This window comes from Bufo bufo, chromosome 3 (assembly GCF_905171765.1).
Source record: "Bufo bufo chromosome 3, aBufBuf1.1, whole genome shotgun sequence".
Taxonomy (NCBI): domain Eukaryota; kingdom Metazoa; phylum Chordata; class Amphibia; order Anura; family Bufonidae; genus Bufo; species Bufo bufo.
In genome coordinates this window covers 694,992,561-695,008,470 of record NC_053391.1, presented here as the reverse complement: position 1 = coordinate 695,008,470, position 15,910 = coordinate 694,992,561, and the positions used below count along the sequence as shown (strand labels likewise).

Below are 15,910 nucleotides of genomic sequence, written 5' to 3'. Positions count from 1 at the left end.
ATCACTGTCACACGAGCGCTGGTCACTGATTGGAGACCAGAAACATTGATCAGATGGCGCTCGTGTTGATAGTAGCTCCATTTCCCCTGAAGACGCCACAGCAGTGGTGAAACATGTCGGGGGAGCTGCAATTTGGGTTTTAGGTTGTGTGGCAGTGACTCAGTAACCGCGTCTCAGTGCGCTGCAGACACTCAGTGCGCGGCACATAAGCGGCAGGGCGAATGTATTAGAGGCAAACACCAGGGAATCTGGGGACAGGCAGACAATATTAGACAATAGCGCTCCTCCAACTATAATATATAGGGATATAGATGAAAGATCTCACTGCTTACAGGACAAACAGTCAGAAAGCTGAGAGCTGGAAAATATCTAATCCCTAGATACTGATAGATACATATATAGAGGTAGTGTCTATTGGTAAAGCATCTCACTATCCCTAGCCGCAGAGCCAAGCCGCACTTTATTTTTAATCAATTTTCTTTCTTTCTTCCCGTTTTATACCATTTTTAATAAAAAATGAAATAAATGTTACGTTTTAAATCAGATCAGAAACGGGAATCTACTAGCCTTAGGCTATTTGAATTGAAATATTTATTTCCCGGGTCCAAAAGGTCCCTGAAGCATAAATGCTATACACACTCAGCACTGCCACACACACATACAGATCTGCTATACACACACAGCACTGCTATACACACTCAGCACTGCCATACACACATACAGCACTGCTATACACACATACAGCTTTGCTATACACACATACAGCTTTGCTATACACACATACAGCTCTGCTATACACACTCAGCACTGCCATACACACATACAGAAATGCTACACCCATACAACTATGTTACACACATACAGCTCTACTACACATATACAGTTTTGTTACACACATACAGCTCTGCTATACCCATGCAGTTCTGATACACACATACAGCTCTGCTACACTTACACACTTAGCATCTTTACTGAAAACTCACATTTCCCTACACCAGTCCCGGCTGTACAGTCTTCCTGCTCTGGTTTCTCCTATTGAGGACATCATCAAAGGTCCTTAAGCTGTAGTCTTCATCTCCTTTCTGTACAGTGTAGGACCTTCCTCCGCCATGCACTGAACGGATGGTTCTCCTGCCTTCTGGCTCTCTCACTGATCAGGTGTCACCGCCAGTTCTGCGAGAAGCTCTGGCAGACGTTCTTCTCTACCTCTTGTATGAGGTTCTTTATTTTGGTTTCACTTTCTCATCTCCTTTCCTTCTGCCAGGTGTCACTTATTTAGACATAATAGTCTTCCTTTATATTCCCTCCCATACTGCCTCACTTTGCGGTTTATACTACTTCCTGGATGAAGTGTTCACTGCTGGAGGCTACGTCTGCTGTTTGCTCAGATAAGTCCTTTTACTTTATTGTGTTTGCTTGCTGGCTTGATTCTAGGTGACCCTGACTCCCTCTGTATTAAGTGCAGGGAGCCGGTGGTCGTGTCCCCTCACTTTTATAGGGTTTTCAGGTGTCACACAGGCTTAGGTACGTGGGCATGCAATCGTCTCTTAGGGTTTTATAGGGCTCAGAATAAGCTCCTTAGTTAGGGATCAAGCCTGTCGCTTGTTTATTTATAAGTTCTAGCTATCTGCAAATCTCATCCATGACATTAGGCAGATCTGTATGTGCTCTCTGCCTGATCACTAATGAAGCAGTCAGGGTCTGGCCGTGCTGGATATCCCTGACTGCTGTTTATAAGACACTTTAAGCAAGATTTTTTCTTACTAAAAGGGCGTCTTATAAATTGTCAAATACGGCAAGTCTGATTTTCAGTGCTGTGGTCCCGGTCATAGGAGAGAACTGCTGAAAAGTATCTACATTGTAAATGTATTCTCTGGGACTTTGATATTGATGGCCTGTCCTCAGGAACAATATCTGACTGGTGGGGGCCCCCCGACACCCTGCCTATCAGGTGCTTAAAGAGGCAGCGGTGCTGGGTGAGCACTTAGACGCCAATTTATGAAGACCGCCGTTTTCCACGCCTTTCTTAATAAAGCGCTACACGAAAATTTAGACTAGCACATCCAAAGTCACAGGTGCACATCCATAAAGCTAGCATGCCGGCAGCTCACCCTAACAGGCTTAGGTTAGGCTGGGTTCACACGGGCGTGACGGATTTGTTCAGGATGCGTCCCGGGTGTACTGCGGCAAACCCGCGCGAGTAGGTACCCAACTGCAGTTAGTTTTGACTGAGATTGCATTCCGTTGTTCAGTTTTTATCGCGCGGGTGCAATGTGTTTTGCACGCGTGTGATAAAAAACTGAATGTGGTACCCAGACCCGAACTTCTTCACTGAAGTTAAGGTTTGGGTTCGGTGTTGTGTAGATGTAATTATTTTCCCTTATAACATGGTTATAAGGGAAAATATTAGCATTCTTTAATACAGAATGCTTAGTAGAAGGTCAATTGAGGGTTAAAAAAATAAATAAAAATTAACTCACCTACTCCAATTGATCGCGTAGCTGCCGGTCTCCTGTTCTTTCTTCAGGACCTGTCAAAGGACCTGTGGTGACGTCCCTGAGATCATCACATGGTCCATCACCACAGTGATGGACCACGTGATTGTACAATGTGATGTGACGTCACCACAGGTCCTTTAGCTGGCAGCTCATGATTAAAGAAGTAAGAAGAGATCGGCAACTACGCGATCAAGAGGAGGAGGTGAGTTAATTTTTATTTATTTTTTTAACCCTCAATTAACCTTCTACTAAGCATTCTGTATTAAAGAATGCTATTATTTTCCCTTATAACCATGTTATAAGGGAAAATAATACAGTGAATAGACTGTCATCTTAGCAACCATACTTGCGGATGTTTGCGATTTTCACTAAGCCCCATTCACTTCTATGGGGCCTGCGTTGCGTGATAAACACACTATATAGAGCATGCTGCGATTGAGTGATGCGTGAAAATCACCGCTCATGTGCACAGCCCCATAGAAATTAATGGGTCAGGATTCAGTGCGGGTGCAATGCGTTCACCTCACGCATTGCACCCGCTCGGAAATCTCGCCCGTGTGAACTCAGCCTTAGGCCCCGGAGAGGCAGTTCTGTTAGTGTTAGGTACTTATCTGCAGAAGCCACCTTGACGCCGGTAAATTGGCCCGACACAAGTATGATCAAATATGTGCGCAAAGAACTTCTATTTTTCATGTATATTAGGTATAATACCACTGTATCCCAGAATAATCCCTAATCCTGGGTTCTTTTTTTTTTCAAAAATATTTTATTGGATTTTAAATTTTTACATAACAAACAATGGTAACTGAGTTAAAAATTCAGCTTTATATGAAACAATATATACGTTTCTAATTACTGAAATTTCTTTATTAGTCTGTTACTTTAAAATACAGAAAGCAATATGTAATCAAGTAGTCAAGTAACCAGCTTTTCTAAATATTACTTTTCATACCAACTGCCTACTGCCTAGGAGCTTCCCTCTTTAATGGTGCCTTTGAGTTCTTCTAATAAATACCATTCAGTGATTCTAAAGGGATCCACCAGCTGTTCCCTCTCGCTGTCTGTGCAATAACAGATAATAAAAGATTTCCTTTTTTTAAAAAACCTTTTTCTCCGTTTTTCTTTATCCTTGATCGCTAATTCTGGGTTCTATTATTAGCATTAATAAAGCCGTAAACTGGCGGTAAATCCGTCGAAGTTATGAAAAAGCGCCGGCCTCTCCTTAACTTCGGGGCATCCATCTCCAGTCCCAATTGTAAGACCGCTACTGATCCACTGAAACAGGCATATAAAATGGTAAATAGGACGGGTCTGCCGGACATTCCCCTCTCCCACCCACTGCAATACCATGCACATTCGCCATACACTGTACTGCTCTGTAATACCAAACACATCCGCTATACACTGTACTGCTCTGTAATACCAAACACATCCACTATACACTGTACTGCCATATAATACTAAACACATCACTATACACCTTACTGCACTGTAATACCAAACACATCCACTATACACTGTACTGCTCTGTAATACCAAACACATCCACTATACACTGTACTGCTGTGTAATACCAAACACGTCCACTATACACTGTACTGCTCTGTAATACCAAACACATCCACTATACACTGTACTGCTCTGTAATACCAAACACATCCACTATACACTGTACTGCTCTGTAATACCAAACACATCCATTATACACTGTACTGCTCTGTAATACCAAACATATTCACTATAGACTGTACTGCTGTGTAATGCCAAACACATCCACTATACTGCCATATAATACTAAAAACATCCACTATGCACTGTACTGCTCTGTAATATCAAGCTCATCCACCATACACTGCAATACTGTAAAATACCAAACACATTCGCTATACAATGTACTGCTCTGTAATACCAAACATATTCACTATACACTGTACTGCTGTGCAATACCAAACACATCCACTATACACTGTATTGCTGTGCAATACCAAATACATTCACTATAAACTGTACTACTCTGTAATACCAAACACATCCACTATACACTGTACTGCTCTGAAATAACAAACACATCCACTATACAATGTACTTCTCTCTAATACCAAACACATCCTCCTATACAATGTACTGCTCTGTAATACCAACCACATCCACTATACACTGTACTGCTCTGTAATACCAAACACATCCACTATACACTGTACTGCTCTGTAATACCAAACACATCCACTATACACTGTACTGCTTTGTAATACCAAACACATCCTCCTATACACTGTACTGCTCTGTAATACCAAACACATCCTCTATACACTGTACTGCTCTGTAATACCAACCACATCCACTATACACTGTACTGCTTTGTAATACCAAACACATCCTCCTATACACTGTACTGCTCTGTAATACCAAACACATCCGCTATACACTGTACTGCTATGTAATTCCAACCACATCCTCCTATACACTGTACTGCTCTGTAATACCAAACACAACTTCTATACATTCTACTGCTCTGTAATACTAAACACATCCACTATACACTGTACTACTCTGTAATACCAGAATTTTTCAGGGGTCATGCGACCAAAGCGTGGCTTGAATCACCTACTGACTAATTTTTATTTTATTTACATAAAACTTGAATCTTTATTATTTCAATTTAAAAGTTGAACTCTATATTAATGATTAAAAATCCTCAGAATGAGCTGTGAGACTGGTGTGTATATGTGTATACCTCTTCTCAGTATACACCATTGGGTGGGATGGCTCCTGATAACATTCTCAGGGCCCTGAGAATGTTATCAGGAGCCATCCCACCCAATGGTGTATACTGAGAAGAGGTATACACATATACACACCAGTCTCACAGCTCATTCTGAGGATTTTTAATCATTAATATAGAGTTCAACTTTTAAATTGAAATAATAAAGATTCAAGTTTTATGTAAATAAAATAAAAATTAGTCAGTAGGTGATTCAAGCCACGCTTTGGTCGCATGACCCCTGAAAAATTCTGCTATATACTGTAATAGCGTGGCCACCTCCTGGAGGACCCAATAGTCTGTTTGCACACACTCTGTAATACCAAGTACATCCGCTATACACTGTACTGCTCTGTAATACCAAACACATCCACTATTCACTGTACTGCTCTGTAATACCAAACACAACTTCTATACACTCTACTGCTCTGTAATACTAAACACATCCTCTATACACTGTACTACTCTGTAATACCAAACACATCCACTATACACTGTACTGCTCTGTAATACCAAACACATCCACTATACACTGTACTGCTCTGTAATACCAAACACATCCTCTATAGAGATGTTCCGAACTATTCGCCGGCGAACATAGCTGGTTCGCGTTCGCCGCGGCGGGCGAACATATGCGATGTTCAGTCCACCCCCTATTCGTCACCATTGAGTAAACTTTGACCCTGTACCTCACAGTCAGCAGACACATTCCAGCCAATCAGCATCATACCCTCCCTCCCAGACAGCATGCATTTTAGATTCATTCGGAAGCTGCATTCTTAGTGAGAGGAGGGACAGTGTAGCTGCTGCTGATTTAATAGGGAAATCGATAGCTAGGCCAGTGTATTCAGTGTCCAATACAGTCCTGAAAGACTCATCTGATCTCTGCTGTAAGGACAGCACTCCATAAAGCCCTTTTTAGGGCTAGAACATCAGTCTGCTTTTAAAAAAAAAAAAAAATCCTGTGTAATCTAATTGCAGTTGCCTGCCAGCGTGTGTGTCAGGCTCACAGCGTATACTGTGCCCACTTGCCCAGTGCCATTACTCATATCTGGTGTCACAGTAGAATACATAAAAAAAAAATACAACTATTTTGACTGTGAATAAATAGCAGTCAGTTACCTGCATGTGTTTGTGTGTTTCAGGTCCTGCAAGTGCATAGTGTCACCAGCTTGCACGCATAGTACCACTAATCGAAAAAAAAATGACAGACAGAGGCAGGCCACCCCGCAGGGGCCGTCGTGGTCATGGTGCTGTGATTCCCTTTGGCCCTAGAATAATGCCCAGTGTTCAGAGGCCACGTACCCTGAACTCGAAAAGCTCTGAGGACATAGTTGACTGGCTAACACAGGACACCCAATCTTCTACAGCTTCCGCTCGGATCCTTGACGCACCATCCTCCTCCAGCTCAGCTTCGGGCACCTCTCAAGTTACCACTCGCCCGCCTGTAGCCACCACCAACACTAGCACCACAGCCGCTTCACTTGATCTGTCAGAGGAGTTATTTACACATCAGTGGGAAGAAATGAGTGATGCACAACCATTATTGCCAGAGGATGTAGATAACAGGGATATGTCTCAGTCAGGCAGCATTACACACATGGACGTACGGTGTGATGATGATGATGTTGTACCCGCCGCTGCTGAGTTGTCAGATACAAGTTAAGCAGTTGATGACGATGTGTCCGTGGATGTCACGTGGGTGCCCGCTCGAAGAGAAGAAGAAGAACAGGGGGAAAGTTCAGATGGGGAGACAGAGAGGAGGAGGAGATGAGTTGGAAGCAGGGGGAGGTCGTCGCAAGGAGCTACTGGCACAGTCAGACAGCATGCATCGGCACCCGGGGTCAGCCAGACAGCACGCCAATCAACGCATGCTGTTGCCACCACCAGAATGACGTCATTGCAGAGATCAGCAGTGTGGCATTTTTTTTGTGTGTCTGCCTCTGACACCAGCGATGCCATTTGCAACCTGTGCCAAAAGAAACTGAGTCGTGGGAAGTCCAACACCCACCTAGGTACAACTGCTTTGCGAAGGCACATGATCTCAAATCAAACGCCTATGGGATCAACACATGAGTACAAGCAGCACACAAACTCAAAGCCGCCATCCTCCTCCTGGTCCAGCATCTTCAGCCACGTCAACCACTGCTGTCCTCCTTGCCCCCTCTCAACCATCCGCCACTCCGCCTCTCGCCTTGAGCAGTTCCTGCTCATCTGCTCACAGTCAGGTGTCTGTCAAGGACATGTTTGAGTGTAAGAAGCCAATATCACAAAGTCACCCCCTTGCCCGGCGTCTGACAGCTGGCTTGTCAGAACTCTTAGCCCGCCAGCTTTTACCATACAAGCTGGTGGAGTCTGAGGCCTTCTAATTTGTAGCTATTGGGACACCGCAGTGGAAGGTACCCGGCCAAAATGTCTTTGCACAAAAGGCAATCCCTAACCTGTACTCGATTGTGCAAAAGGAAGTCATGGCATGTCTGGCACACAGTGTTGGGGCAAGGGTCCATCTGACCACTTAGGGTCCATCTGACCACTGATACCTGGTCTGCAAAGCACGGTCAGGGCAGGTATATCACCTACACTGCGCATTGGGTAAACCTGCTGACGGCTGCCAAGCATGTAATGCGTGGCTCTGCAGAGGAGTTGGTGACACCGCCACGACTTGCAGGCAGGCCTGCTGCCACCTCCTCTACTCCTCCTACTCCATCCTCTTCCATAACCTCCTCGGCTGAGTCCTCTTCTGCTGCTGCGTCTTGCTCCACATCAACTGCACCCCCCAGCTCCCCAGGGGCTATTCCACATCCCGGATACGACAGTGTCACGCCGTCTTGGGGTTGACTTGCCTGAAAGCAGAGAGTCACACCGGACCAGCACTCCTGTCCATCCTGAACGCACAGGTGTATCAGTGGCTGACTCCGCACAAACTGGAGATCGGCAAAGTGGTGTGTGACAACGGAAGCAATTTGTTGGCGGCATTGAATTTGGGCAAGTTGACACATGTGCCGTGCATGGCCCATGTGTGTAATCTAATCGTACAACGCTTTGTGCATAAGTACCCAGGCTTACAGGATGTCCTCAAGCAGGCCAGGAAGGTGTGTGGCCATTTCAGGCGTTCCTACACGGCCATGGCGCACTTTTCAGACATTCAGCGGCGAAACAACATGCCAGTGAGGCGCTTGATTTGCGACAGCCCGACACGTTGGAATTCAACACTCCTAATGTTCGACCGCCTGCTCCATCAAGAAAAAGCCATCAACGAGTATTTGTATGACCGGGGTGCTAGGACAGCCTCTGCGGAGCTGGTAATTTTTTTGCCACGTTACTGGACGCTAATGCGCAATGCCTGTAGGCTCATGCGTCCTTTTGAGGAGGTGACAAACCTAGTCAGTCGCACTGAAAGCACCATCAGCGACATCATCCCATTTGTTTTCCTCCTTAAGCATGCCCTGCGAAGAGTGCTGGATCAGGCCGTAGATGAGAGTGAAGAGGAAGAGTTGTGGTCACCATCACCACCAGAAACAGCCTTATCAGCATCGCTTGCTGGACCTGCGGCAATGCTGAAAGAGGAGTGTGAGGAAGAGGAGTCAGAGGAGGAATGTGGCTTGGAGGAAGAGGAAGAGGAGGAAGAGGAAGAGTTGTGGTCACCATCACCACCAGAAACAGCCTTATCAGCATCGCTTGCTGGACCTGCGGCAATGCTGGAAGAGGAGTGTGAGGAAGAGGAGTCAGAGAAGAAATGTGGCTTTGAGGAGGAGGAGGCAGACCAACCACAGCAGGCATCCCAGGGTGCTCGTTGTCACCTATATGGTACCCGTGGTGTTGTACGTGGCTGGGGGTAAGAACAGACTTTCAGTGAGATCACTGAGGACGAGGAACGGGACATGAGTAGCTCGGCATACAACCTTGTGCAAATGGGGTCTTTCATGCTGTCGTGCCTGTTGAGGGACCCTCGTATAAAAAGGCTGAAGGAGAACGACCTGTACTGGGTGGCCACGCTACTAGACCCCCGGTATAAGCAGAAAGTGCCTGAAATGTTACTGAATTACTGCAAGTCGGAAAGGATGCAGCATTTCCAAAATACATTAAAAAGTATGCTTTACACAGCGTATAAGGGTGATGTCACAGCACAACGGGAATCTAACTGGGGTAGAGGTGAAAGTAATCCTCCTCCTACCACGACCACGCCGGCAAGGACAGGACGCTTTACAGACGTGTTGTTGATGGAGGACATGCAGAGCTTTTTAAGTCCTACACATCGCCACAGCCCTTCGGGGTCCACCCTCAGAGAACGACTCGACCGTCAGGTAGCAGACTACCTCGCCTTAACTGCAGATATCGACACTCTGAGGAGCGATGAACCCCTTGACTACTGGGTGTGCAGGCTTGACCTGTGGCCTGAGCTATCCCAATTTGCGATAGAACTTCTGGCCTGCCCCGCTTCAAGTGTCCTGTCAGAAAGGACCTTCAGTGCAGCAGGAGGTATTGTCACTGAGAAGAGAAGTCGCCTCGGTCAAAAAAGTCTAGATTACCTCACCTTTATTAAGAGGAATGAGGCATGGATCCCGAAGGGACTGACAGTGGGCGATACATTTGACTAATAAAGGCCTGATGACATGCCTTGGGCTAAAAATGGTCCACACCCTGCTGTATTTTATCTCTGCATGCCGGTTGACTTGCAAGACTTATCCGCCACCAACTAGGGTTCAAGCCGCAATGTTTAAGTGCACTTTCAGCCTGGAAAACATCAATTTTTCTGCTACAGCAGCGGCTGCAACAATACCTAATTTTTCAGGCATGTGTACATGCCTAATTTTTCTGGCCTCTGGTGCTGTACTGTGGCTGCAAAAACAAAACAAAACAAAAAAAAAGGCACATACAAGTGTCAATTCCCCTTCGTGATCGTTACCTTGTTGTGGTGAAGGGGCTTGCGTATCATAGAAACATAGAAACATAGAATGTGTCGGCAGATAAGAACCATTTGGCCCATCTAGTCTGCCCAATATATCTGAATACTATGGATAGCCCCTGGCCCTATCTTATATGAAGGATAGCCATATGCCTATCCCATGCACGCTTAAACCCCTTCACTGTATTTGCAGCTACCACTTCTGCAGGAAGGCTATTCCATGCATCCACTACTCTCTCAGTAAAGTAATACTTCCTTATATTACTTTTAAACCTTTGCCCCTCTAATTTAAAACTGTGTCCTCTTGTGGTAGTTTTTCTTCTTTTAAATATGCTCTCCTCCTTTACCGAGTTGATTCCCTTTATGTATTTAAAAGTTTCTATCATATCCCCTCTGTCTCTTCTTTCTTCCAAGCTATACATGTTAAGGTCCTTTAACCTTTCCTGGTAAGTTTTATCCTGCAATCCATGTACTAGTTTAGTAGCTCTTCTCTGAACTCTCTCTAGAGTATCTATATCCTTCTGGAGATATGGCCTCCAGTACTGCGCACAATACTCCAAGTGAGGTCTCACCAGTGTTCTGTACAGCGGCATAAGCACTTCACTCTTTCTACTGCTTATACCTCTCCCTATACATCCAAGCATTCTGCTGGCATTTCGTGCTGCCCTATTACTTTGTCTTCCCACCTTTAAGTCTTCTGAAATAATTACTCCTAAATCCCTTTCCTCAGATACTGAGGTCAGGACTGTGTCAAATATTCTATATTCTGCCCTTGGGTTTTTACGCCCTAGGTGCACTATCTTGCACTTATCCACATTAAATTTCAGTTGCCAGAGTTCTGACCATTCTTCTAGTTTTCCTAAATCCTTTTCCATTTGGCGTTTCCCTCCAGGAACATCAACCCTGTTACATATCTTTGTGTCATCAGCAAAAAGACACACCTTCCCATTGAGGCCTTTTGCAATATCACTTATGAAGATATTAAACAAAATTGGTCCCAGTACAGATCCCTGTGGAACCCCACTGGTAACATGACCTTGTTTTGAATGTTCTCCATTGACTACAACCCTCTGTTGTCTGTCACTCAGCCACTGCCTAATCCACTCAACAATATGGGAGTCCATGCTCAATGACTGCAGTTTATTGATAAGTCTTCTATGTGGAACAGTGTCAAAAGCCTTACTAAAATCTAGATATGCGATGTCTACTGCACCTCCACCGTCTATTATTTTAGTCACCCAGTCAAAAAAATCTATAAGATTTGTTTGACATGATCTCCCTGAAGTAAACCCATGTTGTTTTTCATCTTGCAATCCATGGGATTTTAGATGTTCCACAATCCTATCCTTTAATAGGGTTTCCATTAATTTGCCTACTATTGATGTCAGACTCACTGGTCTATAGTTGCTCGATTCCTCCCTACTACCTTTCTTGTGAATGGGCACGACATTTGCCAATTTCCAATCTTCCGGGACGACTCCTGTTACTAATGATTGGTTAAATAAATCTGTTAGCGGTTTTTCCAGCTCACCACTAAGCTCTTTTAATAATTTTGGGTGTATTTCATCAGGCCCCTGTGACTTATTTGTCTTCACCTTAGACAGCAAACTTAGAACATCTTCCTCTGTAAAGATACATGCATCAAATGATTTATTAGTCATCCTTTCTAGTGGAGGTCCTTCTCCTTTTTCTTTTGTAAAAACTGAACAGAAGTATTCATTAAGGCAGTCGGCTAGCCCTTTATTCTCTTCTACATACCTTCCGTCCTTTGTTTTTAATTTAGTTATTCCTTGTTTTAATTTCCTTTTTTCATTTATATATCTGAAGAATGTCTTATCCCCTTTTTTTATAGACTGAGCTAGTTTTTCTTCTGCCTGCGCTTTAGAAGTTCTTATAACTTGCTTGGCCTCTCTCTGCCTAATCTTGTAGATTTCCTTATCTTCATTGCTCTGGGTTTTTTTATAATTCCAAAATGCTAGCTTTTTATTTTTAATGATTTGGGCCACTTCTGCTGAGTACCACAGTGGTCTCCTCCTTTTTTTGCTTTTACTGAAAATTCTAATGCAATTTTCTGTTGCCTTCAATAATGCACCTTTTAAGTATTCCCATTTCTCCTGGACTCCATGTAATCCGTTCCAGTCTGATAAGGACTCATTTATGACTAATTTCATTTTTGAAAAGTCTGTTTTTCTAAAATCTAAAACTTTTGTTTTTGTGTGGTGGGACTCTTTCACAGTTCTTATATTAAACCACACTGACTGGTGATCACTAGATCCCAAGGTTTCGCCTACAATGACATCATATACCGAATCCCCATTTGTGAATACCAAATCCAAAATGGCCTCCCTCCGGGTTGGCTCCTCAACCACTTGTTGTAGAGATAACCCCAGTAGGGCATTTAGAATATCTGTACTCCTGGTAGAACTTGCTATTTTGGTTTTCCAGTTTATATCTGGAAGATTGAAATCTCCCATAATGATAACTTCTCCTTTCATTGTCATTTTAGCTATTTCTTCAACTAGTAGATCATCTAGTTCTTTAACTTGACCAGGTGGTCTATATATCACACCTACACGAGTTACTGCATGGTTAGCAAACTGCAACGTAACCCAAACTGACTCTATGTTGGCCTCACCAACTTGTATTAGGTTAGATTTAATGCTATCTTTCACATACAGGGCCACTCCTCCTCCTTTCTTGCCTTCTCTGTCTCTTCTGTATAAAGAGTACCCTGGTATGGTTATGTCCCAGTCATTTCTTTCATTAAACCATGTCTCCGTAACAGCCACTAAATCTACATTCTCAGATGCCATTATTGACCCAAGTTCATTGATTTTTTTACCTAAACTGCGAGCATTTGTAGACAGGACTCTGAGCTTATCATTTCTTAACCTCTGTGCTTCTGACCTGTTCTGGCATTGTTTCGGGGGGCAATTGGACTCTTTTATTTTCACTCTTTTGCCCCCCCTTCCTAGTTTAAATACTCTTCCGCAAATTCTTGGAGTTGTTCACTAAGTACATTTGTTCCTTTGAGAGAAAGATGCAAACCATCTTTTTTGTACAGTTCCTTTCTATTCCAAGTAGAGCTATCATGAGAAACAAAGCCAAATCCTTGCTCTTGACACCATTTACCAAGCCATATGTTGAACTCCTTTATGCGCCTCTGCCTATCATTCTGAACATTATGCACAGGCAGAACTTCAGAAAATGAAATGGTGGATGCAAAATCCTGTACGTCCATTACCAAGTGTGATAAAAGATTTTTTCACCTCTGACACTTCATTGCAAGCCAGGTCATTTGTCCCTAGATGGACAAGAACATCCACGTCCCCTTCCTGCTTTGCTTGCTTAACAATATTAATAATACGTCTTCTATCTCTTCTAGCAGTAGCCCCAGGGAGACATCTCACAAAACCATTTTCTTTAAGCTCCACACTTCTTATGATTGAATCACCCAGCAACAGCTGCTTCCTTTGAGACTTCACTTTATCTTTTTTGTTGCATACATTAGACATAGGAGTCGATGGTTTCTCACCCTCTGTGCTTGAGTCCATATCCATGTTGTCCTTACATTCTGAGAGTGCTGCAAATGAATTATGGAGAACCACCGACTGTGGGACATGTCTTCTATCCACCACTCTAAGTCTTCCAGAACCTACATTAACCCATCTGCCATTTCTGGGGGTCCTCTGTGGCAGTGGCATTGCAGCAGTCCTAGCTGGAGTTTGTTTAACAGATAATTTAAATATTTCAGATTTCAAAAATTCAATTTCCTGCTGCAGTAAGGAGAACTGTCTACAGATCTGACAGCATCCGAATCTCCAAAGAGTGGAACATGAAATAAATGCACAACAATTCCTGCACTGAACCAAGTCTGCCATTTTAAAGAGGAGAAAAATAAAAATAAAAATAAAAATTGTAAATTTAAATCAAACAAATCTTACCTTTTTTTTTTTGTATTGTTTCCACCTTCCAGCCTACCTCCTGACTATCTCCTGCAATATCTCTTTACTGTACTTAATGTAGTACTTGCAGCTAGTACTTGCAGCTAATGAATTAGGCCAGCTAATGAGTCTGTCTCTATATATACACACACTGCTTCCCAAACTCCTCCCCCAGCAACAAATGTAACACCTTAGTGAGCTAGGCTCATTAGCAAACGCACAATAGCAAACAGCTGACCAAATTCCTTACCTCTTCTCAAGCAATGGTCAGAAAAAAAACAACACAGATGAGCCAGATGCAGACTCTAAGCCAATCTCTTGCAGTATGTCTTCAATCTCTTCAGTCTCCTGCAATATCTCTTTACTGTACTTAATGTAGTACTTGAAGCTAGTACTTGAAGCGACCACCTCTATGAGTGTGTTGGCAATGGCAATGTTGGCACATCCCAGATGATAAGGTCGTTGCTTCATTGTGAACAGATCAAAAGCGATCGGCTGGATAATTTTGCATAGAAATTTTTTTTATTTTCTTTGTGATCATCTAAAGTGATCATTAAAGCCTACTAGGCCAACAATGGGCCCACACTGCAGAATCATTGTTTTCTTGGTTACTTAACTGTCACTGAACTACCTCAGCACGACCATAGGCTTTTAAAAAACCCCATCACCTGCAATCTCCCAAACGTGCGCACAAGCACAGTCATCACTACACCAAGATTGACGTATAGAGGAATAAAATTTATGTCATGAGTGGGTCAATTATTGACAAGTCTTTGCGGTTGTCTAAAATCTATTCCATAGACCGGCCCCTGATAAGGGACGTAACAGGGATTAAACTGATAGGAATAGTACTACTTGTTTGCGGTGCGTTAAACGGGGAGTTTGGTCTGTCAGAGTTTGGTCTGTCACTGTGAAGCGGGCGTAACCCTTACACTACCTGATCGATACAACATCATACCTGATGTTTTAAAGCACGTTATTCCAAACAGTTTAGGAATGTTAGGTGATTTATGCCCTTTATGGATTAAAACCCGACTCTGCGTCAACTATGTAATTTTCCATGGGAGTTTTGCCATGGATCCCCCTCCGGCATGCCACAGTCCAGGTGTTAGTCCCCTTGAAACAACTTTTCCATCACTATTGTGGCCAGAAAGAGTCCCTGTGGGTTTTAAAATTCGCCTGCCCATTGAAGTCTATGGCGGTTCGCCCGTTCGCGAACATTTGCGAAAATTTGCGTTCGACGTTCGCGAACGGAAAATTTTATGTTCGCGACATCTCTAATCCTCTATACACTGTACTGCTGTGTAATACCAAACACATCCACTATACACTGTACTGCTATGTAATACCAAACACATCCACTATACACTGTACTGCTCTGTAATACCAAACACATCCGCTATACACTGTACTGCTCTGTAATACCAAACACATCCACTATACACTGTACTGCTCTGTAATACCAAACACATCCGCTGTACACTGTACTGCACTGTAATGCCAAACACATCCGCTATACACTGTACTGCACTGTAATACCAAACACATCCACTATACACTGTACTGCTGTGTAATACCAAACACATTCGCTATACACTGTACTGCTCTGTAATAGCAAACACATCCACTATACACTGTACTGCTCTGTAATACCAAACACATCCACTGTACACTGTACTGCTCTGTAATAACAAACACATCCACTATACTGCTCTGTAATACTAAACACATCCACTATACACTGTACTGCTCTGTAATACCAAACACATCCACTATACACTGTACTGCTCTGTAATACCAA

General features: G+C 43.5%; 1 protein-coding gene across 11 annotated transcripts in view; it reads left to right on the top strand.

The window, feature by feature from the left end:
• The window catches only part of LOC120996579 (NACHT, LRR and PYD domains-containing protein 12-like), a 335,847-nt gene that overhangs the window by 281,881 nt on the left and 38,056 nt on the right, over positions 1–15,910 (top strand). The gene's annotated exons all lie outside the window — the stretch shown is intronic.